The sequence below is a fragment of the Mustelus asterias genome, unplaced genomic scaffold, assembly GCF_964213995.1.
Source record: "Mustelus asterias unplaced genomic scaffold, sMusAst1.hap1.1 HAP1_SCAFFOLD_300, whole genome shotgun sequence".
Taxonomy (NCBI): Eukaryota; Metazoa; Chordata; class Chondrichthyes; order Carcharhiniformes; family Triakidae; genus Mustelus; species Mustelus asterias.
The window spans coordinates 1-26,192 of record NW_027590265.1 but is presented as its reverse complement, the minus strand read 5'-3'; the positions used below and the strand labels follow the sequence as shown (position 1 = coordinate 26,192).

The 26,192-nt window shown below is 46.2% G+C and overlaps 1 long non-coding RNA gene across 1 annotated transcript; it reads right to left on the bottom strand.

Moving 5' to 3' along the window:
• Nucleotides 1-3,429: 3,429 nt before the first annotated feature.
• LOC144486219 (uncharacterized) lies at nucleotides 3,430-26,048 on the bottom strand. The gene is made up of 4 exons (XR_013496233.1): nucleotides 25,898-26,048; nucleotides 20,613-20,783; nucleotides 14,478-14,645; nucleotides 3,430-4,930 (listed from the first exon to the last, which is right to left on the bottom strand). It is a non-coding gene; the product is annotated as an uncharacterized LOC144486219 (long non-coding RNA).
• Nucleotides 26,049-26,192: the final 144 nt, after the last annotated feature.

Here is a 26,192-nt window from a genome sequence, read left to right as displayed (position 1 = left end):
TCACACTGACCTTGAATTGAGAAGGAGACCAAAGAGGTGGATAAGGGTAAAGCAGTTGATGTGGTGTATATGGATTTCAGTAAAACATTTGATGAGGTTCTCCACAGTAAGCCATTGCAGAAGATACGGAGGCATGGGATTGAAGGTGATTTAGCGCTTTGGATCAGGAATTGGCAAGCTGTAAGAAGACAGAGGGTGGTGGTTGATGGGAAATGTTCATCTTGGAGTTCAGTTACTAGTGGTGTCCCGCAAGGATCTGTTTTGGGGTCACTGTTGTTTGTCATTTTTAAAAATGACCTGGATGAGGGCGTAGAAGGATGGGTTAATAAATTTGTGGATGACAATAAAGTCGGTGGAGTTGTGGACAGTGCAGAAGGTTGTTGCAGGTTACAGAGGGACATAGATAAGTTGCAGTGCTGGGCCTGAGAGGTGGCAAATGCAGTTCAATGTGGAAAAGTGTGAGGTGATTCACTTTGGAAGGAGTAACAGGATTACAGAGTACTGGGCTAATGGTAAGATCCTTGGTAGTGTGGATGAACAGAGAGATCTCGGTGTCATTATGCTTAGATCCCTGAAAGTTAGCACCCAGGTTGATAGGGTTGTTAAGAAGGCATACTTAGTGTAGCTTTTATTGGTAGAGGGATTGAGTTTTGGAACCAGGAGGTCATGTTGCAGCTGTACAAAACTCTGGTGCGGCCGCACTTGGAGTATTGTGTACAGTTCTGGTCGCCGCATTATAGGAAGGATGTGGAAGCATTGGAAAGGGTGCAGAGGAGATTGCCTGGTATGGTGGGAAGGTCTTATGAGGAAAGGCTGAGGGACTTGAGGTTGTTTTCGTTGGAGAGAAGAAGGTTAAGAGGTGACTTAATAGACGCATACAAGATGTTCAGAGGATTAGATAGTTTGGATAGTGAGAGCCTTTTTCCTCGGATGGTGATAACTAGCACGAGGGGACATAGCTTCAAATTCAGGGGTGATAGATATAGGACAGATGTGAGAGGTAGGGTCTTCACTCAGAGAGTAGTAAGGGCGTGGAATGCCCTGCCTGGAGTAGTAGTGGACTTGCCAACATTAAGGGCATTTAAATGGTAATTGGATAAACATATGGATGATGTTGGAATAGTGTAGGTTAGATGGGCTTGAGATTGGTTTCACTGGTCGGCACAACATCGAGGGCCGAAGGGCCTGTACTGCGTAGTAATGTTCTATGTTCTATGAGGCCGAGTCACACAGAACTTGAATTGAGAACTAGTCACACAGGCCTTGAATTGAAGCCTCGTCACACTGGCCTTGAATTGAAACCTCGTAACATAGGACTTGTATTGAGGCCTTGTCACACAGGCCTTGAATTGAGGTCTAGTCACGCAGGCCTTGAATTGAGGCCTAGTCACACAGGCTCGGAATTGAAGCCTAGTCAGAAAAGCTGCATTATACCTCAGGTACAAAGAGCAAGTCCCTGTCCCACCGCAACCCCCCTCCCTCACCCCTAGTGAAACTGAACAACCCTTTCCATCCACAAATCCCACCACCCTGTCTAAAAACACAAGTAGGACTCGGGGATGGAGAACAAGCCTTTCCCCAGGCTCAGAAATGTGAATTTCAGCTTCCTCTCCCTCCCGAGTGAGAGAGGGAGACTGAGAATGTTACAAAGAGAAACTCAGTAAAAGTAGATTGAAACGCTGCCCTGGGCTCTCACACAGCACCGTGACATTACTGAGTAAAACACAGGCACTGTCCAATTGGCCAATTAAACCGGGTCCCAATCGCAGCCTTTTTCATTCCAGGCCCTTGTGAGAACTCGATCGGAACAGCCTCTCCACAGCTCTGCCTTACCCTGTTCCTCTCGATATCCCACCCTCCTTTCCCTCAATCTTTTATGTTTAAAATGTGGACACTGATGCAGTGTGAAGAATATGTGGCGGGGATGAGACACAGAGCATGAACGCACAGCAAGATCCCACACACACACACAGTCTGAACATGTCCAGTAACAACGTGATATTTAAGTGTGGGTTTCGGTAAAGCGAGTGGGCAATGAGGGACCACACCCCTCCCTCCCCAGTTAAAATAATGACAAGTCACTCCAGGTTTGTTGCTGTTTATACATTTGACATGAACAGGGAACCTTCCACTTCTAGCGCAGTCACTCCTGTTTCCCTCTCTTTGTTACCTCCACCAGCTCTGTCCCTATCCACCCCCCTCCTCTCTCTCTCCTGCACTTGATGATCTATCTCTCTGCTCTCTGCCTGTTTATCTCCACCTATCTCTGTACGTACCCATCGCCCTCCTCCCTCTCTCTCTCTCTCTCTCTGTCTCTGAGATGAATCTGGATTGAAATGCTCTCTGAAAGGTTTCTATCTGACCATTTTAAATCGTGTCACCCTGTGACCTCTGTTTGTGTTGATCACTGATTCATTGAGAAATGAGGCTGGGGGCAGTGGTGGGAGATGGAAGCATCACAGTCAGTTATCAGTGCACTGAATATGGGGAGCGGAGCCACGGTCTCCCAGCAAGATCGGCTGCAGGGAAAATACACACAGCAAGATCCCACAAGCAAACTACTCTGTTACCCTCCTGTTTCCCCCCTCTCACTGTTACCCTCCATTTGCCATTTCTCTGTCTCTCATATAACTCACAATCAAAGGAGAACGATGGGGGGGGGAGAGAGAGAGAGAGAGAGAGAGAGAGAGAGAGCAGGAAAACCCACAATCACATCCTGAATAAAAAGAATTTTTTTTAACCATCAAGTTCTCCCACTTCAGCACTGACACTGTTCGGGAATGAAGCAAATACAAAAGGACATTCTAAGGGCCCCCTGAGATTAGACGTTGAATTGAGGCCTGAGGTCTTGAGGTCTTTTCAGTTTCACACTCACTGTTAGCTACAGTATTTATACTAGTTCCGCGCTCTTTATTAGCTTGTGTACGTATTAGTTTCAGCATTCCAAAGATTCCCAATTAGCATTTAACTAATTTACCAATAAGCATTTAATTGCAAATAACTAGTTCTACAGATGATAAAATTAGGAATATTCATTACAATTACAGAGCAGCAGCACTAACCCGAAATAACCCTCGACTCAATAACATGGATCATGTCACATACTGAGCAGTATTCAGTTAAAACTAGCACAGACCAGACAACACAATAACGTTAGTTTAAATTGCAATAATAGATGATATGAATAGTTTGTTCTGAAGAAATGATACTAATTTGAAAGTGATTAATTCATAGTCTTTGAAGAATTTCCCCGATTCAATGTGATGCTTTTAATGGTATGGAATATCTACCCACTTTTCAGCGCCGGCATCTGCAAATGTAGATGGATGAAAAGCAACAATCTGACAAACACCAGGTAATATCTGTCATGGTAAAATAAACAGTTTGATAAATAATGGTAATATCTGACAGCATGCATCTGTCCTGAGATCTTTGGGATAATCCAAAATAAATCATACATTGTGCTTGTGATTGTGTGTTTTTGTGTGGGGATGTCAGTGTCTCTGTGTGATTGAGATTATAAATCAGAAACACATTCCACCTTTGGATTGGAATCACTTTAATCAACCTGTGCATTCGGGATTTTAACAGTTCCAGAAATAATTGAAGTAACATTTACCGTGTGTGTTGTGGGTTAAGGAATGGAAACCCTGCTTCACCAGAGTCAACACTGAAACTATCCCAGATAAATATGTGGGAGCTTTTGTTGAGGGTGATAATTGGCAGGGTAAACGGGGGGCGAGAGTGGAATGAGAGCATTTGGATTCCAATGGAGCTGCTCTCTGTATCACCGAAACCTGTGGAATTGTAAAGCAAGAGCTGCAAAAGGGGAATAGTGTGTTTGGAAATTATTTTCTGTTCGAACACGGACAAAATGTGATTAAAGGTTGTAATTGTGGCTCAAAATGTTTGTATTTCCAATTTTCAGAGAATCAGTCTGTGAGATTGAGACAATTATCTTGGAAACATTAAAAGAACGGTTAGCAAGATCCCCTGTGTAAGATTAAACACTGACAATGTCTGACACAGGAATTACAGAGTGCAGCACAGTTTACTCACTCCCATTCTGAATGGGATTAGTGTCTGATAACTGCACCAAATGTACACATTACAGTCCGAGATCATCCCCAACTACAATCTCCAGACAATATCTCCCAGAGGGAATGAGGGAACAGAGTTCATGTACAGTGTCTGGTAATAAAAGGGTTAATTCACCAGCCGGGATTCCTGCTGCAAACTCCAATCCCTGTCAATATTGTTCAATATTCACACTACAGTAACCGGTTCCCAGATGCAGACATGGGACTTACTGAACTTGTCTGAGGCTCACAGAGAGCAGCGCCTGCAGTAGCTGTGAGCCGCCAGCAGATGGTGGCATTGTGTCACTTTAATCACCAGATAGTGAAAGAGGTTTTGAGGAGAGACTGGTGGAGCCTTTAATTCATTCACAGAGACGGAGAGGAAACTCTGACAAGATTGACCAATCTGCCCTCTGCTGGGTACTGTCAGAATCACACACACACTGTTCTCTCTCTGGAGAATGATCTCTGCTGCTCCATTTTGAAAGGAGGTCGAAGACTCTGTTGCTGAGAACACTGACAACACATTGCTGCTTAAACAATGGTTTGCAGCAATCTTTCCTTCAATGTGGAGACTAAAACTACAACAGTTTTCCAGCTGGGAAACCAGGTAAGCAGGGAAATCAGTGCCAGGCTGGAGGGGCTGATGGAATAGGGAGGGAGAGGGGCAGGAATGAAGGGTTTGGAAGGAGCTGTCGAAGATCTTCACAATTCAGGATTTCACTGTAACCGGTGGAGCAGTAATGTTTATAGATTGAAATGTTCACACGAACACACTCAGTCCCCGTCTGGACCCCCGCAGCGACTCCAGGTGTGTCTCTCCATTTGGACTGAACTGATTTTGCTGCAGCCTGAAACAGTAAAGATGAAACAGGAACTAAACAGATTGAACAACAGAGTAAATAACAGGAGACTGGAGTTAATGGGACAAATCTTCTGGTCTCTGGATCGCCAGAGGCAAGACACACATCTGAAGATGAGCATTGGGACCCTGTGGATGTCCTGACGCACTGATCTACCTGGGAATTGTCCCAGAGGTATTAACTACTATTGGGGAACTCCCCTGCTGCAGTTAGAGTCAGATACTTGGGACAGATCCACAAAATTTACCTGGATAGTTACTCAGGTAATGTTAGACAGCTCACCACCTGGGCTAATACCTGAATAGCACAACCGAGTCCCCCAATCACTTCCCACTGATCCCCAAACAACACCTCCCACAATCTGACTAGACCCACTCATAGAGTCACAGAGGTTTACAGCATGGAAACAGGCCCTTTGGCCCAACTTGTCCATGCCACCCTTTTTTTTAAAACCCCTAGGCTAATACCAATTGCCCGCATTTGGCCCATATCCCTCTATACCCATCATACCCATGTATCTAAATGTTTTTTAAAAGATAAAATTGTACCCACCTCTACCACTAACTTTGGCAGCTTGGTCCAGACACTCGCCATCTCTGTGAAAAAAATTGCCCCTCTGGACTCTTTTGTATCTCTCCCCTCTCACCTTAAAGCTATGCCCTCTAGTTTTAGACTCCCTACCTTTGGGAAAAGATATTGACTATCTATCTGATCTAAGCCCCTCATTATTTTATAGACCTCTATAAGGTCACCCCTCAGCCCCTTACGCTCCAAGGAAAAAAGTCCCAATCTATTAGCCTCTCCTTATAACTCAATCCATCAAGTCCCAGTAGTATCCTAGTAAATCTTTTCTGCATTCTTTCTAGTTTAATAATATCCTTTCCATAATAGGGTGACCAGAATTGCACATAGTATTCCAAGTGTGGCCTTGCCAATGTCTTGTACAACTTTAACAAGACGTCCCAACTCCTGCATTCAATGTTCTGACCGATGAAACCAAGCATGCTGAATGCCTTCTTCACCACTCTGTCCACCTGTGACTCCACTTTCAAGGAGCTATGAACATGTACCCCGAGATCTTTTTATTCTGTAACTCTCCCCAACGCCCTACCATTAACTGAGTAAGTCCTGCCCTGGTTCAATCTACCAAAATGCATTACCTCGCATTTGTCTAAATTGAACTCCATCTGCCATTCATCAGCCCACTGGCCCAATTGATCAAGATCCCGTTGCAATTGGAGATAACCTTCTTCACTGTCCACCATGCCACCAATCTTGGTGTCATCTGCAAACTTACTAACCATGCCCCCTACATTCTCATCCAAATGATTAATATAAATGACAAATAACAGTGGGCCCAGCACTGATCCCTGAGGGCACAACGCTGGTCACAGGCCTCCAGTTTGAAAAACAACTCTCGACAACCACCCTCTGGCTTCTGTCAAGGAGCCAATTTTGTATCCATTTAGATACCTCACCCTGGATTCCGAGAGATTTAACCTAATGCAACAACCTACCATGCGGTACCTTGTCAAAGGCCTTGCTAAAGTCCGTGTAGACAACATCAACTGTACTGCCCTCATGCTATCTTCTTGGTTACTCCTTCAAAAAGCTCAATTAAATTTGAGACATGATTTTTCACTCACAAAGCCAAGCTGACTGTCCCTAATCAGTCCTTGCATCTCCAAATGCCTGTAGATCCTGTCCCTCAAAATAATCTTCCAATAATTTACCCACCACAGACCAGTGAGGGCCTGTAGTTTCCAGGCTTTTCCCTGCAGCCTTTTTTAAACAAAGTCACAACATTTACCACTCTCCAATCTTCAGGCAGCTCACCCATGGCTATCGATGATTCAAATAACTCGACTAGGGGACCCGCAATTTCCTCCCTAGCCTCCCACAACGTCCTGGGATATATCTCATCAGGTCCCGCAGATTTATCTACCTTGATGCGCTTTAAGGCTTCCAGCACCTCCTTCTCTGTAATATGTACACTGCTCAAGACATCAATATTTATTTCCCCAAGATCCCTAACATCCATGCTTTTCTCAGAAGTAAATACTGATGAGAAATATTCATTTAGGATCTCAACCATCTCTTGTTGATCCTTAAGAGGCCCTACTCTCTCCCTTGTTACTCTTTTGCCCTTTATGTATTTGTAGAAGCACTTTGGATTCTCCTTTGCCTTATCTGCCAAAACAATTTTGTGTCCTCCTGATTTCTCTCTTAACTCTACTCCTACACCCCCGATACTCAAGAGATTCACTTGATCCCAGCTGCCTATGCATGTCATGTACCTCTTTCTTCTTCATCTTGACCAGGGCCTCAATATCCCGAGCCATCCAGAGTTCCTGACTTCTGCCAGCCTTGCCCTTCACTCGAAGAGGAATGTGTTTACCCTGAACCCTGGTTAACACACTTTTGAAAGCATGCCACTTACCAGACGTCCCTCCTCCTTCCCACAGACTCCCCCAATTAACTTTTGAAAGTTCCTGCCTGATACCATCAAAATTGGCCTTGTCCCAGTTTAGAATATTAACTTTTGGAACAGACCTATAATTCTCCATCGCTATCTTAAAACTAATAGAATTATGGTCACTGGTCCCAAAGTGATCCCTCACTCACACTTCTGTCACCTGCCCTTCTTATTTCCCAAGAGGAGGTCAAGTTTTGCCCCCTCTCTCGTCGGGCCATCCACATACTGAATGAGAAATTCCTCCTGAATACACTCAACAAATTTCTCTCCATCCAACCCTCTAATACTATGGCTGTCCCAGTCAATGTTGGGAAAATTAAAATCTCCGACTATTACCACCCTATTTTTCTTGGAGCTATCTGTCATCTCCTTACATATTTGCTCCTCAATTTCCCGCTGACTATTTGGGGGCCTATAGTACAACCCTATCAAAGTAATTTCCCCCTTCTTATTTCTCAGTTCGACCCATATAGACTCAGTGGCCGAACCCTCGGATATATCCCCTCTCAGTACGGCCGTGATGCTTTCCCTAATCAAAAGTGCAACTCCCTCTCCTCTCTTACCTCCTGTTCTATCTTTCCTATAGCATCTGTACCCTGGAACATTGAGCTGCCAGTCCTGTCCCTCCCTTAGCCATATTTCAGTAATTGCTATAATATCCCAGTCCCACGTACCCATCAATGCCCTGAGTTCATCTGCCTTGCCCGTCAGGCCTCTTGCATTGAAATAAATGCAGTTTAATCTGGACTTCCCTTGCTCTGTCTTGCTTCTGTCTGATACGAGGATTACTGACACTGCCTTTACTAATTAATGTGCTCTCTTTAACTTCCGTGCTGTCCTCAAACTTCTCTTCTGTCTCCCTACTGCTTTGGATCCCACCCCCCTGCCAAACTAGTTTAAACGCTCCCGAGCTGCTCGAGCAAATCTCCCCGCCAGGATGTTAGTCCCCTCCAGTTCAAATGTAACCCATCCCTCTTAAACAGATCAGCCCTTCCCCAGAAAAGATCCCAATGATCCAAAAATCTAAATCCCTGCCCCCTGCACCAGCTCTCAAGCCAGTCATTCATCTGCCTATTCCTCCTATTCCTACTCTCACTAGCACGTGGTACCGATAGTAGTCCTGAAATTACTACCTTCGAGGTCCTACACGTTAGCCTTCTGCCTAACTCTCTGTATTCACATTTCAGGACCTCATCCCTTTTCCTCCCGATGTCGCTGGTACCAATATGTACAACGACCTCTGGCTGCTCACCCTCCCCCTTCAGAATGTCCTGCAATCGCTCAGAGACGTCCTTGACCCTGGCACCAGGGAGGCAACACACCATCCTGGAGTCTCGATTGCAGCCACAGAAACGCCTGTCTGTGCCTCTAACTAGCGAGTCCCCTATTACTACTGCTCGCTTGCTCTTTGCCCGACCCTGTCCCACAGCAGAACCAGCTGTGGTGTCACAGGCCTGGCTACTGCTGGTATCTCCCCCTGACAGGCTATCACTCCCCTAAATCATCACTACCTCCCCTCCAGCCCGACTACCTCCCACTAGCCCTTGAACAAATCTGACTAAACCTCCCAACTTGGCCTCATCCGTCCCAACCTCTCCTGACCTGACACAGAAACATGGAAGATAGGAGCAGGAGGCGGCCATTTGGCCCTTTAAGCCTACTCCACCATCCATCACAATCATGGCTGATCGTCCAACTCAATAGCCTAATCCTGCTTTCTCCCCATAACCTTTGATCCTGTTCGCCCCAAGTGCTATATGCAGCCGCGTCTTGAATACATTCTTGACTATATCTCTGACTTAAACGGATTGCTCAAGAAGCAACCCCAACCCACTACTCTCCAAAGCTATTAACCAATCCCAACCTCCGACCCCGCAACCAAATCTAACGAGACACCCAACATTACCAACTCCCAGCCACCATCCAAACTGCTGATTAACCCTCCAACCCAACACAATACAACTCGACCACCCTCCCGACACCCAGAACTAATCCTTGAACCTCTCCTCAGCTCCCTGACGAACCATTCATCCAGCGACACACCAACGCATTCACTCCCCCAATCAACTCACACTTAGTACACCTGTACAAGAGGGAGGGGTCACAACTAAGTTGGAAGGGCACAAATATCCTGGCTGGGAGCTTTGCTAATGCAGTTCGGGGGGGTTTAAACTAGTGTGGCAGGGGGGTGGGGATCAAACTATTAGGTCTATAAGTGTGGTGGCTGGGGACGAGCTTGGGGCTGGGACAAGGCTGGCAAAGAAGAAGAGCACTCTGGGGGAGGATGACCTCACTGAGCCTGGGGGTCTGGAGTGCTTATACTTCAATGCAAGGAGCGTAGCAGGTAAGACAGACGAACTTGGGGCCTTAATGCGCACGAGGAATTTGGATGTGGTTGCGGTGACAGAGACTTGGTTGAAAGAGGGACAGGACTGGCAGCTGAATATTCCAGGGTACAAGTGTTTTAGGCGAGACAGAGGAAGGGCCAAAAGAGGTGGGGGAGTAGCGGTATTGGTTGGAGAGCATATTACAGCGGTGCAGAGGGAGGACAATTCGGAGGAGTCGTGTAGCGAGTCACTCTGGGTGGAGCTTAGAAACAGGAAAGGCGCAGTCACTATGTTGGGGGTGTACTACAGGCCCCCCAACAGCCCAAGGGAAGTGGAAGAATGGATATGTCAGGAGATACTGGATAGGTGCAGGAAATATAGGGTTGTTGTAGTGGGAGACTTCAATTTCCCTGGTATAGACTGGAAATCGCTGAGGGCAGGGACTCTGGATGGGGAGGAATTTGTAAAATGTGTACAGGAGGGTTCGTTGGAACAATATGTGGACAGCCCGACTAGAGAGGGGGCTATACTGGACCTGGTACTGGGGAATGAGCCCGGTCAGGTCTTCAAAGTTTTGGTTGGGGAACATGTGGCAAATAGTGACCACAATTCTGTTAGCTTTAGGATAGTGATGGAAAAGGATGAGTGGTGTCCCAAGGGTAAGGTGTTGGATTGGGGGAAGGCTAACTTTATTGGGATCAGGCAGAAATTGGCAGCTCTTGATTGGGAGAGGCTGATTGAGGGTAAATCCACATCTGGTATGTGGCAGTCTTTTAAGGAACGGTTGTTAGGGCTACAGGACAAGCATGTGCCTGTAAAAAAGAAGGATAGGAAGGGTAGGATTAGAGAACCGTGGATAACCAGGGAAATTGAGGGACTGGTCAAAAGGAAAAGAGAGGCGTATGTTAGGTCCAATCAGCTAAAAACGGAGGGAGCTCTGGAGGAGTACAAAGAAAGTAGGAAAATACTCAAACGGGGAATTAGAAGAGCAAAAAGGGGTCACGAAATGTTCTTGGCAGACAGGATTAAGGAGAATCCCAAGGCATTTTATTCATACGTTAGGAACAAAAGAGTTGTTAGGGAAAAAATCGGACCTCTCAGGGACAAAAGTGGGGACTTATGCTTGGAGCCCAAAGAGGTAGGGGAGATCCTAAATGAATACTTTGCGTCGGTATTCACAAAGGAGAGGGATGTGTTGACTGGGAGTGTCTCGGAGGGGAGTGTTGAACCGTTGGAGAAAATCTCCATTACAAAGGAGGAAGTGTTAGGTTTGTTAGAGAATATAAAGACTGACAAATCCCCAGGGCCTGATGGAATCTATCCAAGGCTGCTCAGGGAGACGAGAGGTGAAATCGTTGGGCCTCTGACGCAAATCTTTGTCTCGTCACTGGACACAGGTGAGGTCCCAGAGGATTGGAGGATAGCCAATGTGGTCCCGTTATTTAAGAAGGGTAGGAAGGATAACCCGGGTAATTATAGGCCGGTGAGCTTGACGTCCGTGGTGGGGAAGTTGTTGGAGAAGATTCTTAAAGATAGGATGTGTGCGCATTTAGAAAGGAATAAACTCATTAACGATAGTCAGCATGGTTTTGTGAGAGGGAGGTCATGCCTCACTAACCTGGTGGTGTTTTTTGAAGAAGTGACCAAAATGGTTGACGAAGGAAGGGCCGTGGATGTTGTCTATATGGACTTTAGTAAAGCGTTTGACAAAGTCCCTCATGGTAGGCTAGTGAAAAAGGTTGGATCCCATGGGATAAAGGGGGAGGTGGCTAGATGGGTGGAGAACTGGCTTGGTCATAGAAGACAGAGGGTGGTAGTGGAAGGGTCTTTTTCCGGCTGGAGGCCTGTGACTAGTGGTGTACCGCAGGGCTCTGTATTGGGACCTCTGCTGTTTGTGATTTATATAAATGATCTGGAAGGAGGAGTAACTGGGATGATCAGTAAGTTTGCGGACGACACAAAACTGGCAGGACTTGCAGATAGTGAGGAACATTGTCAGAGGTTACAGAAGGATATAGATAGGCTGGAAATTTGGGCAAGGAAATGGCAGATGGAGTTCAATCCTGATAAATGCGAAGTGGTGCATTTTGGTGGGAATAATGTCGGGAGGAGCTACACGATAAATGGAAGAACCATAAAGGGTGTAGAGACGCAGAGGGACCTGGGTGTGCAAGTCCACAGATCCTTGAAGGTGACGTCACAGGTGGAGAAGGTGGTGAAGAAGGCATATGGCATGCTTGCCTTTATAGGACGGGGCATAGAGTATAAAAGTTGGGGTCTGATGTTGCAGATGTATAGAACGTTGGTTCGGCCGCATTTGGAATACTGCGTCCAGTTCTGGTCGCCACACTACCAGAAGGACGTGGAGGCTTTGGAGAGAGTACAGAGGAGGTTTACCAGGATGTTGCCTGGTATGGAGGGGCTTGGTTATGAGGAGAGATTGGGGAAACTGGGGTTGTTCTCCTTGGAAAGACGGAGGATGAGGGGAGACTTAATAGAGGTGTATAAAATTATGAAAGGCATAGATAGGGTGAACGGTGGGAAGCTTTTCCCCGGGTCGGTGGTGACGTTCACGAGGGGTCATAGGTTCAAGGTGAAGGGGGTAGGTTTAACACAGATATCAGAAGGACATATTTCACACAGAGGGTCGTGGGGGCCTGGAATGTGTTGCCGGGCAAGGTGGTGGAGGCGGACACACTGGGAACGTTTAAGACTTATCTAGACAGCTATATGAACGGAGTGGGAATGGAGGGATACAAAAGAGTGGTCTAGTTTGGACCAGGGAGCGGCGCGGGCTAATTGTTCCTTGTTTCTCGTTTCAAGGCTTCATTCTATGATCATCTTGCTGGTGCCAGTACAGAGCGAGACTGCGGATAGTTGGGAACCTGTCTCGGGGGCAGGGAATTCATATGGTGTTCGTGGAAGTGGAAATGACTAGGGTTGGGAAGCATTTTCCGATCAGGGCCATTGTGATCTCCTGGACTCGTTTCGATCGCCTCAGGGGGTCGGAGAGGAATTTCCCAGATTTTTTTTTCCCCATATTGGCCCTGGGGTTTTTAACTCTGGGTTTTTGCCTCTCCCTGGCGATCACATGGTCTGGAATGGGGGGGTGGGGGTGAGTTAATAGGTTGTAATGAACAAAGCATCGTAGCTGTGAGGGACAGCTCGGTGGATAGGATATTGGTATGTAGATAGGCTGGAAGATTGGGCGGGGATCCTGGATTCAGGATTCAATCCTGGACCGGGGAGCGGCGCGGGCTTGGAGGGCCGAAGGGCCTGTTCCTGTGCTGTATTGTTCTTTGTTATGGAGCTCCCCGGGGTCACTGTGCTGTAAATAAGGTGTGCTCGCTCTACCGCAACTCCACTCTGCTCTGCTGGAGCTCCCCGGGGTCACTGTGCTGTAAATAGGGTGTGTGCTCTCTCTCTTCCAGGACTGTGCTCTGATGGAGCTCCCCGGGGTCACTGTGCTGTAAATAGGGTGTGTGCTCTCTCTCTTCCAGGACTGTGCTCTGATGGAGTTCCTTGGAGTCACTGTGCTGTAAATAGGGTGTGTGCTCTCTCTTCCTCGACTCTGCTCTGATGGAGCTCCCCGGGGTCACTGTGCTGTAAATAGGGTGTGTGCTCTCTCTGTTCCCTGACTCTGCTCTGGTGGAGCTCCCCGGGGTCACTGTGCTGTAAACAGGGTGTGTGCTCTCTCTTCCCCGGCTCTTGTCTGCTCTGATGGAGCTCCCCGGGGTCACTGTGCTGTAAAGAGGGTGTGTGCTTTCTCTCTTCCAGGACTGTGCTCTGGTGGAGCTCCCCGGGGTCACTGTGCTGTAAAGAGGGTGTGTGCTTTCTCTCTTCCCTGACTCTGCTGTGCTGGAGCTCCCCGGGGTCACTGTGCTGTAAATAGGGTGTGCGCTCTCTCTTCCCCGACTCTGCTCTGAGGGAGCTCCCCGGGGTCACTGTGCTGTAAATAGGGTGTGTGCTCTCTCTTCCCCGGCTCTTGTCTGCTCTGATGGAGCTCCCCGGGGTCACTGTGCTGTAAATAGGGTGTGTGCTCTCTCTTCCCCGGCTCTTGTCTGCTCTGATGGAGCTCCCCGGGGTCACTGTGCTGTAAAGAGGGTGTGTGCTTTCTCTCTTCCAGGACTGTGCTCTGGTGGAGCTCCCCGGGGTCACTGTGCTGTAAATAGGGTGTGTGCTCTCTCTTCCCCGACTCTGCTCTGAGGGAGCTCCCCGGGGTCACTGTGCTGTAAATAGGGTGTGTGCTCTCTCTTCCCCGACTCTGCTCTGATGGAGCTCCCCGGGGTCACTGTGCTGTAAATAGGGTGTGTGCTCTCTCTTCCCCGACTCTGCTCTGAGGGAGCTCCCCGGGGTCACTGTGCTGTAAATAGGGTGTGTGCTCTCTCTTCCCCGACTCTGCTCTGATGGAGCTCCCCGGGGTCACTGTGCTGTAAATAGGGTGTGTGCTCTCTCTTCCCCGACTCTGCTCTGATGGAGCTCCCCGGGGTCACTGTGCTGTAAATCGGGTGTGTGCTCTCTCTTCCCCGGCTCTTGTCTGCTCTGATGGAGCTCCCGGTGTCGCAGTGCTGAAGATTCTGGGAGAAATATGCAGCAGTTTCAGGTTGGGGGAATTTTCACACATACCGGCAATCTGCTTACCATTGCTGCTGCTTGGAAGATTCAGGCCCATTTATATTTTAAATCCATTTATATTTTAATTGTTACACTAAAAATTGACACAAATACTCACGAGATCCATTCCAGACGCCTGCAGGTCAGTATGAGGCGGCGGAGAGCAGGGACAGATTGATCTGTGAAGGAGTTTGATCCCAGGTACAGAATCCTCAGTGACTGTTTTGTACAGAGAGCAGAGGCGAGCTCCTCAGCACAAGAATCTGTCAGAGCATTATCACTGAGACTGGAGACCAGAGAGAGGAATAATAGGAATCAGGCTCAATCCCCAGTGTTTTAAATAATACTGTTAATAACAATAATAATGTATTGTATCAGACATTCCAAAAACACAACCTGCATTTCTGTAGAATGAGGAAATACTCAATGCTGAAAATGAAATATAAATAAACTGGAAATGTTCAGCAGGTTATGTAAATATTTGTAAAGAGAGAAACAGGGGTAAAGTTTGAGCTTCCATTGGAACTGGGAACGGGCAGTGAATTGACAGGTTTGAAGTGACAGCGGTGGGTGGCTGGGGAAGAAACAAAGAAAGGACAAACTGGAATTACAGGAGAGATTAAATGATAAAAGTGATGATGGGACAGGACCATAATCACAGGATCCCCATGTCCTTACTCGGAGTGGCTCGGGAGGGACATGGGATGGTCAGTGGTTTGGGAATGCAGTTTGTGGTGAGGTTGAAGAGAATGGCTGTGATTTTACCAGAAGCTCTGAAGTCCCAACATGGGGATTGGAAATGGGTGGTGTGTCCGTGTGGGCAGGATAGGCAGACTTATGAAGGTGATATTGTCAGAGGCGGACAATTAACGGCTGGCAGGCAGGGGGAGCTGCCCACTGAGGCAGCCTGGGCAGGGGGCAGTCCCGGTTCAGGCAATGCTGGCACAATCTCCAAAGGCAGCCAGCAGGACTTTCAAACACAGCAGCTCTGGTGGGAGCAGCGAGGGAGCTCTGCTTATTGAATGAAGGACTGAAATGTCAGAAAGCAGAGCAAGGCTTGCCCCCCCCCTCCCTGGAGGGGCTCCTCCCGGCTGCTCAGGCTCAGAGGGAGGTCCTGTTCCCTCAGGATGGGAGGAAATTATCCCATCGGTACAAGCCAGTCTGGATGGAGATTGCTGGGAGGTGAGCAGGTTTCAGACACGTGGTTACAGAGTGGAAAAGGATCAATGTCCTGATGTGTTCTGCCACAGTGTGTGCAGCACAGCCTGATATGTGAATAAGGATGAGAGAGAAATTGTGGAAAGAACATCTCCACCCAGACACTGGCAAAGGACTTGCAGAATGTCACTGGCTGTCCTGTCTGGAGACAGTACACATCTCTGTAACCTGTGCTTAATGCTCCCTTCTCTCACATTATCTGTCTCTTTAAGACCTGGTTGGCTGTAGGGATTCGCATTCTAATCAGTATTCTGTAACTTGATTTTGTGTCTCGGTGTCCTGTTTGAGAGCAGATTTCCACTCCATCTGACGAAGGAGCAGCGCTCCGAAAGCTAATGGTATTTGCTACCAAATAAACCTGTTGGGCTTTAACCTGGTGTTGTTAAAACTCTTACAATGCAAAGGCAGCAGCATTGACTGTCAGAGACATGTCCGTTAGGCTGGCACCAGCATAGCTCGAGCAGGGTTGACCAACATATTCACTGGGCAAACACACGTCAATGTTTTTCTCACTCAAGGGGCCGATGAGTAAATTTCAGAATGATAAAGTTTGGCACAGCAGAAATTTCAATTAAAGACGAAAATGAGATATCAAAAGAAACAACTTGCTGAGCACAATAATGAGTAATAAATAAAGATGATTATTAGAGTTTAATCCTCATCAATCACAAATTGTTTCTCTCCCACATTTGCTGCAGATTGGCTCAAAAACCTATCAGCAGCAAACATGGGAAAGAAACGGGATGTGATTGGAGGAGCAGCTCCATGCAGATTCTTCCATTCAAACTGAACTGTGTGACTGAGATTCTGGAAACTCGCTCCGGGGGCCGCATTGAGGGGCTTCGAGGGTCACATTCACCCCTTGGTCCACACGTTGGACAACCCTGGGCTACTGCATGTGTTTGATGGGTGAGTAATAATTTATGTGTTTGGAAAGAGAGCAAACATCATCAGGGAACGAGTGAAGAAGAGTGGAGACATCCAGGTCTTGCCATCCTTACACCAATGGACGATGAAGTGCTGGATCAGGAAGGCCTGGGGGCAGAGTGGGTAATTACTGCTGGTGAGATGGGTTGAGTGGGTGGCCTAATGAATGGGCACAGGAGAGCGTCTGGTGAGGACAAAACATAGAGCTTGTTTATCCATCACTGGTCACAGAGAGCAGTCTGAAGGACGTATTGGGATAAGAACAAAATAACTAGGAGCTGCAGAAGGCCATTCAGACCCTCGAGTATACTCCATCACGGCTGATCTAATTATAGTCTCAACTCTTTTCCCCGTAACCCTTGATTCGCTTCTCAATCCAAAATCATTAACTCAGCCTTGAATATATTCAATGACTCTGCCGCCACGACAAGTCTCCAGGGAAGAGCATTCCACTGACCAGCCACCATCTAAAAAAATAAATTTCTCATCATCTCAGTCTTAAGGGACTGACAATTACATTTTAAAATCTGTCCCCTTGTTCTGGTCTCTCTTCCAAGAAGAAACAGCCTCTCAGCAACCACTCTGTCTCATCCCCTCAACGCGATCACCTTTTAATCTTCTGAACTTTCATAGATATTACTCCAATCTGCTCAAATTTTCCTTGTAAAATAAACCTCTCCATCCCAGGAATCAGCCGAGTGAACTTTCTCTGAACTGGTTCCAATACAATTCTATCCTTTTTTAAGTAAAGAGCTCAACATTATACACATTACTCCAGTTGTGATCTAATGAAGGTCATGTAAAGCTGCAGCAAAACCTTCTTACTCTTACCTTCCATTCCTATTGCAGTAAGAACGTTAAGAAACAGGAGCAGGAGTCATCCATTCTGTCCTTCAAATCCACTCCATCATTCAATGTGACCATGGCTGATCCTCTGCTTCAACACCATTTCCAGCATTATCCCTGCATTCCTTGATTCACCAGCATTCTAATGGAAAACAAATACCCCTCATCTCAGCCTAAATAACTGCCCCTTATTCTCAGACTGTCTCCCAGGGTTCAGACCCTCCAGCAAGGGGAAACATCCTTTCTACATCTGGCCTATTGAACCCCGTAAAATAGTGTAGGTTTGAATAAGTTCAGCTATCATTCTTCTAAAGGCCTGAGAATAAAGTGTTTTTGTTCCTCATAGGACAACCCATCTGTTCCTGGACCTATTTTAGTGAACCTTCTTTACATGCCAAGTGCATCTTTGCTTCGGGCAGGTGACCAAAACTGTACACAATACTCCAGGTTGATCTCAGCAAGGCTGTATATAACTGCAGGAAGACATCTTTTTACTCAACTCAAATCCTCTTAGAATAATGGCTAACATACCATTTGTTATCTTAATTGTTCACATCTTAGCTTTCAGTGCCTCATGAACAAGGACATCAAAATATCTTTGGTGTCGTCTTAATGTCTGTTTTCCTACAAAATTAGATAGCCTCATATTTTTCCACCTTGTCGTCCAGCTGGCAATCCTTTGGCCGCTCCCTGAGCCTCTCCACATCCCCTTGAAACATCTTTGCATCCTCCTCATAATTCAGATTTTCACCTAGCTTTCCATTCTTCGCAAATTTGGAAATATTATATTTAATCCCCACATCCATATCATTGATATACATTCTGAATAGCTGAGACCCAAACACTGATCCCTGCCGTACTCCACTAGTTAGAGACTGTCAACCCAAAAATAACCCAATTATTCCAACTCCTTGTTTCTGTCCACTAACCAGTTCTCAATCCATGCTGGTATATTCCTCCCAATCCCACGTGCTCCAATTTTATTTAATAACCTCTTGTGTGTGAATCATGCAACTATAGAATCCCTAGTGTAGGAATCGTCATTCGGCCCATCGAGACACACTGACAGAGTAATTTACCAAGGTCCGCTCCCCATAAACTCACAAATTTACTCGGGCTAATCCACCTAACCGACATATCTTGGGACACTAAGGGCAATTTTACCATGGCCAATCCATCTACCATGCATATCTTTGGAGTGTGGGAGGAAACCGGAGCACCCAGAGGAAACGCACACACACGGGGAGAATGTAGAAACTCCACACAGACAGTCACCCAAGGCTGGAATTGAACCCGGGCCCCTGGCTGGGATGCAACAATGCTAAATAACCACTGTGTCACCGTGCCAGCCTTTCATAAATCCATGTTGGCCCTGTCTAATCCTGCCATTAATTTCTAAGTGTTCTGTTATCACTTCCTTTATTATAGATTATTATAGGATTTCCATACCATCAATGTCAGACTAATAGATCTGCAGTTGCCCGGTTTCCTGTAACCCCACATATTTACGCCGCTAATCCACCTAACCTACACATCTTGGACACTAACGGGCAATTTAGCATGGCCAATCCACCTAACCGACACAGTTTTTTTGGACTATAGGAGGAAACAGGCGCAGACGAAGGAAATCCACACAGACACGGGGAGAACGTGAAAACTCCACAAACAGTCGTCCAAAGCTGGAATGAATCCGGGTCCCTGACGCTGTGAGGCAGCAGTGCCAACCCCGGTGCCACATCTTCGCTTAATCTAATACAGTCCTTGAATTAGCAACGGCTGGAACACTTCTGCTGCTGTTTTTCAACTGAAAGGAATCTATTTTTGTTGGAAGCGCCACACATTTGCACATCACCATGTCTAAAACAGCTTGTTTTGTGTTTGGAACTGGAACGTGCTTCTCCAAGAAATTGCTTGAATAGATTCTGTGAATGAAGCTTCTATTCAACTTTTGACAATCTGAGCGATTTATACAGTAAATGGAAGAATCCACAGGAGCATTGACTTACAGAGGGATCTGTGTGTACAAGTCTATAGATCCCTGAAAGTGGCAACACTGGTGGATGAGGTGGTCAAGAAGGCAGACAACATGCTTGTCTTCATCGACCGGGGCAGAGTATAAAAGTTAGCAAGTTATGTTACAGCTGTATGAAACTTTAGTTGGCCACATTTGAATAATTCTTGCAGTTCTGTTCGCCACACGACCAGAATGATGTGGATGCTTTGGAAAGGGTGTAAAGAAGGTTTACCAGAATGTTGCCTGGTCAAGGAGGGTTAAGTTATGAAGAGAGGTTGTATAAACAGATTGTTTTCACTAAAAAAAGGGAGGCATGCACATTATGAGAGGCATCAATATGGTGGATAGTCAGAGACTTTTCTCCAGGGTGGAGTGATCAACTACAAGAGGGCACAGGATGAAGGTGAGAGGGGCAAAGTTTAGGGGAGACGTGTGGGGAAGATTTTCACACAGCGGGTGGTGGGTGCCTTGAATGCACTGCCAATGGAGGTGGTGGAAGCAGGCATGTTACCAATGTCCAACATGAATCTTTATAGAAAGATAAACAGGAGACGAACAGAGGAATAGAAACTGCAAATGGGCAGTAAGTACTGGGTCTGAATAAGGATTAGGCGTCGCCACAGGCTTGGTGGGCCTGTTACAGTGCTGTATGTTTCTTTGTATATGGAGATTAAAACCACCCGTGATTATTGCAGTATGCTTTTACAAGACCCCATTATTTTTCCTGTGGAGTGTCAGAGATGATGACTATTGTCAGGGGCCAAAAAATGATTCCCACAAGTGACCTTTTAACCTTGTAAATTCTAATCTCTACCCAAGCTGATTCTGCATCTTGATCATTGGAACTAAGTTCACCTCTCGCTATTGTACTGACACCTTTTACTAACAGACAGGCTCCACCACGTGTCCTGTCCTCCATTTACTGTCATCCACTCACTCTCCCCCTTTTCACAAATCAATTGATGCTGTGTCTGGGGAGAGCTGTGCACATCTGAGGAGGAGGGGAGAACCTCCAAAGGTGAACCATAACATTATTCCCCCACACTTTCGACAAAGATTTGTGGGACTGTCATCCCATTGCTCAGGGATCAGAGAGAGAAGCAACAGGAGTCAGAAGAAAGGCAATTTTCCTTATTCATAACTGACGCCAATAGTAATGGGCAGTGTTTTTTATACAAATACCAGTGGTGAAATTATATTGTTGAATATTCAGTTATTATAAACACAATCTCACAGTCTGCTACTTACTGCAGTTCCTGTATTTTGCAGTCCGGATTCCTCAGAGCCACAGACAGCAGTTTCACTCCGGAATCTCCCAGTTTATTGTAACCCAGATTCAGATCGATCAGTGAGCGGTTTGTACTGAGAGCAGAGGCCAGGTCCTCGGCACAAGAATCTGAGAGATCGTTACGAAAAAGACTAGAGATCAGAGAGAGGAAAATAACAGAAATCAGGGTAAATCAACAGTGTTTTTAAGAATAAGATCATTAACAATAATAATGTACAGCGCGGGACATTCAGGAAACACAACTTCAGTTCATACAGAAGGCAAAATAGCATTGATGCTGTAAATCTGAAATATGAATAAAATATGTTAGGAATTCTCAGCAGGTCAGGCAATATCTGTGAAAATAGAAACAGATTTAGTTTCAGTTCAATTAGCTAAAATTAGAACTTGGAAGTAGCAGTGAATTAAATTGTTTTAAGTGACAGGGAGCTGGGGATGGGCGGGTGACAAGGAAAGAACAAAATGGAAGTGCCTGACTGATTAAATGACAAAAAGGATGATGGTGAAAGGGAAGAGCACAGGATTCCCATGTCCTTACCCTGAGTCACAGGGAGGGACATGGGATGGTCAGTGGCTCAGGAATGGAGTGTGTGGTGGGGTTGAAGATGATGAGAGATAAACCTTTTTCACGATGCCAGTGGTTCGGGTCTGGAATGTACAGTCTGGAAGTGTGGTTGGGGCAGGCTGATTCGAGGCATAACAGAAGGCAGTCGATGAACATCCGAAGGAAACAATGTGCAAAGATACGAGGAGAAGGCAGTAGAATGAGACAAATTCCTAATCCTAGTTTGGTGAGCCGGTGCAGACACATTTCGCCTCGTGGTGCTCCGCAATAATTCTGTGAAGATAATGGTTGGAAATGTATCGAGATTTTAACTGGAAGCTGGTGATGTTGCAGTGTCAACAGGGTTAGGTAATTTAGGCAGTGTCCACAAAGGGCCATTGGTATCTCTCTCAGATAGAATCAGAGAATTGTTACAGAGCAGAAGGAGACCATTCGGCCCATGCTCTCTGCACTGACTCTCTGAATGAGCAATTTACTAAGTGTCCTTCCCCCAAATTCTCCCCGTAACCCTGCACAATCTTCCTTTTCAGATCATAATCCAATTCCCTTTGGAAATTTTCAACTGAACGTGTCTCCACCACACTCTCAGACAGTGAACTCCAGCCCTTAACCACTTGTTGCAGGGGAAGTCCCGGTTCAGGAAATGCTGGCACGGGCAGCACTTTGATAGGCAGCAGCTCTGGAGAGACCAGTGAGGAAGACCTGGTTAAGAACACAGGGCTGGAATGGGAGGAGAAAGGTTAAACTCAATTCAATGATGCACTTGGCAACACTTGGTACTCTTCCCCAAGGCTACATGAGTTTGGAGCAAATTTCTGTTCTCTCAGGACTGGACAGTATCTGCCACATCAATCCAAGTATATCGGGATGGAGATTACTGGAGACCTGAGTAGGCGTGGGTTATATGGTTGCATGAGGCAAAAGGATGAATAACATGCCAAGTTCTGACAAGGTGGTGAAGCATTTTATAGCATATAATCTGAGGCATATGGGGTCGAATGAGAATGAAAGTGAAATGGTAGAAAGGCCATCCCCACACAGACACAGGCAATGCCCAGACAGCAGCATCGACTGTCAGAGACATGTCAGCCTCTCTCTGCAGAGTTCTAGATAGTCAGATAACTCTAGCACTGTGAGAATGGGATGGTCAGAGGCAAGAGGCTTTCCCTGCGTAGACATGGTGGTCAGTCAGGTTCTCACCAGGAGAGGCTTGTGTCTTTGATGGGAGAGTAACAATGGAACTTTATGTGCCTGTAGAAGAGAGCACGAAACGTCAGGGAATGAAGTAAAAATGCTGACAGCGTCCAGATCTTGAAATCCTTACACGTAGAATTAGCAGCGCTGGAGCTGGGAGAACAGCAGATAGTGTGGGAAATCGCTGATTGCAATACTGGTTGTGGAGCTGAGAGTGTGCGGTCGAATGGATGGACACAGGAGACTCTCTGGTGCCTGCAACACATAGAGCTTGTGTACCCATCACCGGTCACATGGAACCGGCTAAAGGACATGTTGGAATGTACATTTTGTCACAAACTATGTCTTGAAGAAATATGCTGAATATTGAAGGATATTGAATTTGATGATCAACCATGAACAAAATGAATGGCGGAGCAGGCTCGAAGGGCCGAATAGCCGACTCCTGCTTCTAGTTTGTATTTTAATCATGTTTCTATGCAGGTTATGTTGTCGGCACCGTGCTATCTGTAGCCGGTTTCCTTTATTGTTACTGAAGCAGTATAATTGACATCATGTTGATTTTAATCTGAACTAATGCAGTGTTCTGTTGTTTCAGTGTTCCCCCTGGGATGGCAGAGTAGAGCTTGATTGCGGGTGATTGACAGGTTATGTCATGTGACTGAGGGACAGCTATTTTTCACAGAACATTCTAGTTTCAATTCTGCTTTCAGAAGCTGCTTGAAGTTAAGACAAACAGCAGTGCTGTTTCCCTCTCTGAAGTTGGAGTTTTTGTTGATTAAGTGTTGCTGTGTTGGAAGCTGTCAGAGACTGGGGTTACCTCTCTGCAGTTCGGCTGTTCGGGGGCGACATCCTTCTCTGAAAACAATTGTCTGTTGGCTCTCCGGAAGTGGTAACACGTGAGCATACTTGTTTTTGTGCAAACTGATGATGGAGAAGGGTGTATGTCTGTGGGTATTGCATTATATTGGAACAACAGAGATAGCTAGCTGTGAAGAGTTATACTGTGTCATGTTTAAGTCTTGCAATTGGTAAAGGTTATGCTAATTCTTGTTGTTATATTCTAACTGCATTCTTAAATAAACTGTGTTTGATAAAAGCATCCTCATGGGTCACTTGATTCATAGCTGGAGTGAAACACCTCATGCTCATCAATGCCAAAATCAAATGTAAAACCGAGGGCCCAGGCTAACTTCACAAAACACCTTGGAGTTTCTGGTCTGCATCTTAACAATTGCCTCCATTCACTCTTTACTCTTCCTCACAAATCAAGGGCTGTGTGACTGGGTGACGTGTGTCCCCCTGTAAGCATGTGAACGGGTCCTCAGAGTCACTGTCACATTATTCCCCTACACCCAGGGCACAAAAATCAATGTGATTGACATTCCATTGCATTGGGATCACAGAGAGAGAAATCACAGGAATCAGTGAAAATTCAGGTTCTGGTTCATAACTTCCAACCCCTGGGCCTTTATAGAGTTTTTCAGCACAGAAAGAGGCCCTTCGGCCCATCGTGTCTGTGTCAGCCATCAAGCAGCAATCTATTCTAATCCATTACCAGCACTTGCTCCATAGCCTTGTCTGCTGCGGCATTTCAAGTGCTTGTCTGAATGCTTCTTAAATGTTGCGAGTGTTCCTGACTCCACCACCCTTTCAGACAGTGAGATCCAGATTCCCACCACCCTCTGGGTGAAAAAACTTCTCCACAGAACCATAGAATCCCCACTGCGCAGAAGGTGCCCAATCGCGCCATCGACTCTGCACTGACTGTCCGAAAAGGCCTGGCCCACACAACTGTTTATCACTGGACATTTACCATGGCAAATCCACAAACTACATATCTTTGGACACGAAATGATAATTTAGCATGGTCGATCCACCTAACCTACACATCTTTGGACTGTGGGAGGAAAACAGAGTACCTGACGGAAACACGCACACATGGGGGGAACATGCAAGCTCCACACAGGCAGTCACCCGAGGCCAGAATTAAACAAAGGTCCCTGACGTTGTGAGGCAGCAATGCTAACCACTGTGCCATCTTCAATTCTCCTCTGAAATCCTCCTAATGCCTTAAATCGATGCCCCTGGTTATTGTCTCCTAAAACCAAGGGGAAAGGTTTATTTCTATAATTTGATACAAGTCCACATGGTCGTCCCCCAGCCTTCCCTGTCTGAAAAAAATAACAGGAGCATTGACATACAGATGGATCTGTGCGTACTTGTCCACTGATCCCTGAAAGTGGTAACACAGGTGGATAACTTGGTCCACAAGGCATGCAGCATGCTTGCTTCATTGGTCAGGGCATCAAGTATAAAAGTTGGCAAGTTATGTTACAGCTGTATTAAACTTTAGTTCGGCTCAACATGGAATATTGCGTGCAATGCTGATCGCCAGACAACCAGAAGGATGTGGCTGCTTTGGAGAAGGTGCAAAGAAGGTTTACAAGGATGTTGCCTGGTCTGGTTAAGGTATGAAGAGAAGTTGAATAAACTCGGATTGTTTTCACTGGAAAGACGGAGGCTGAGGGGTGACCTGATAGAGGCAGATATATGGTTGATAGTTGGAGTCTTTTCCCCAGGGTGGAAAGGTCAACTACAAGACGGGACAGTTTGAAGGCAAGAGGGGAAAAGTTTAGAGGATACGTGCGGGGAAAGTTTTCACAGAGAGTGGTAGAGGCCTCGAATGCACAGCCAGTGAAGTTGACGGAAGCAGGCACGTTCCCAATGTTCAAGGTTTATCTTGATAGAAACATGAACGGGAGATGAACAGAGGAATAGAAACTGCGTATGAGCAATAAATACTGGGTCTGAATAAGAATGAGGAGTCGCTGCAGGCTTGGTGGGCCGAAGGGCCTGTTACGTGCTGCATGACTCTTTGTTCATCTTTGTCCATGAATGTTAAAATCACCCGTGATTATTGCAGAATGTTTCTACAAGACCCCATTATTTTTCCTGTGTACTGTGTCGGAGATTCTGAATATTGTTAGGAGCCTATGAATGATTCCCACAAGTGATCTTTTAACTTTGCTAATTCTTATCTCTACCCAAACTGATTCTGCATCTTGATCATTTGAATCAAGTTCACCTCTCGCTACTGTACTGACATCTGTTACTAACAGCGAGACTCCACCACCATGTCCTGTCCTCCATTTACTGTCATCCACTCACTCTCCCCCTTTTCACAAGTCAATGGATGCTGTGTCCGGGGAGAGCTGTGCACATCTGAGGAGGAGGAGAGAACCTCAGAGGGTGAACCATAACATTATTCCCCCACTCCCTCGACACAAGGATCTGTGGGACTGACATCCCATTGCTCAGGGATCAGAGAGAGAAGCAACCGGAGTCAGAGGAAAAGCAATTTTCCTTATTCATAACTGACGCCAATAGTAATGGGCAGTGTTTTTTATACAAATACCAGTGGTGAAATTATATTGTTGAATATTCAGTTATTATAAACACAATCTCACACAGTCTGCTACTTACTGCAGTTTCTGTATTTTACAGTCCGGATTCCTCAGAGCCACAGACAGCAGTTTCACTCCGGAATCTCCCAGTTTATTGTAACTCAGATTCAGATCTATCAGTGAGCGGTTTGTACTGAGAGCAGAGGCCAGGTCCTCGGCACAAGAATCTGAGAGATCATTAACATTCAGACTGGAGATCAGAGAGAGAAAAATAACAGGAATCAGAGTAAATCCACACTGTTTTTAAGAATAAGATCATTAACAATAATAATGTACAGCGCGGGACATTCAAGAAACACAACTTCAGTTGATAC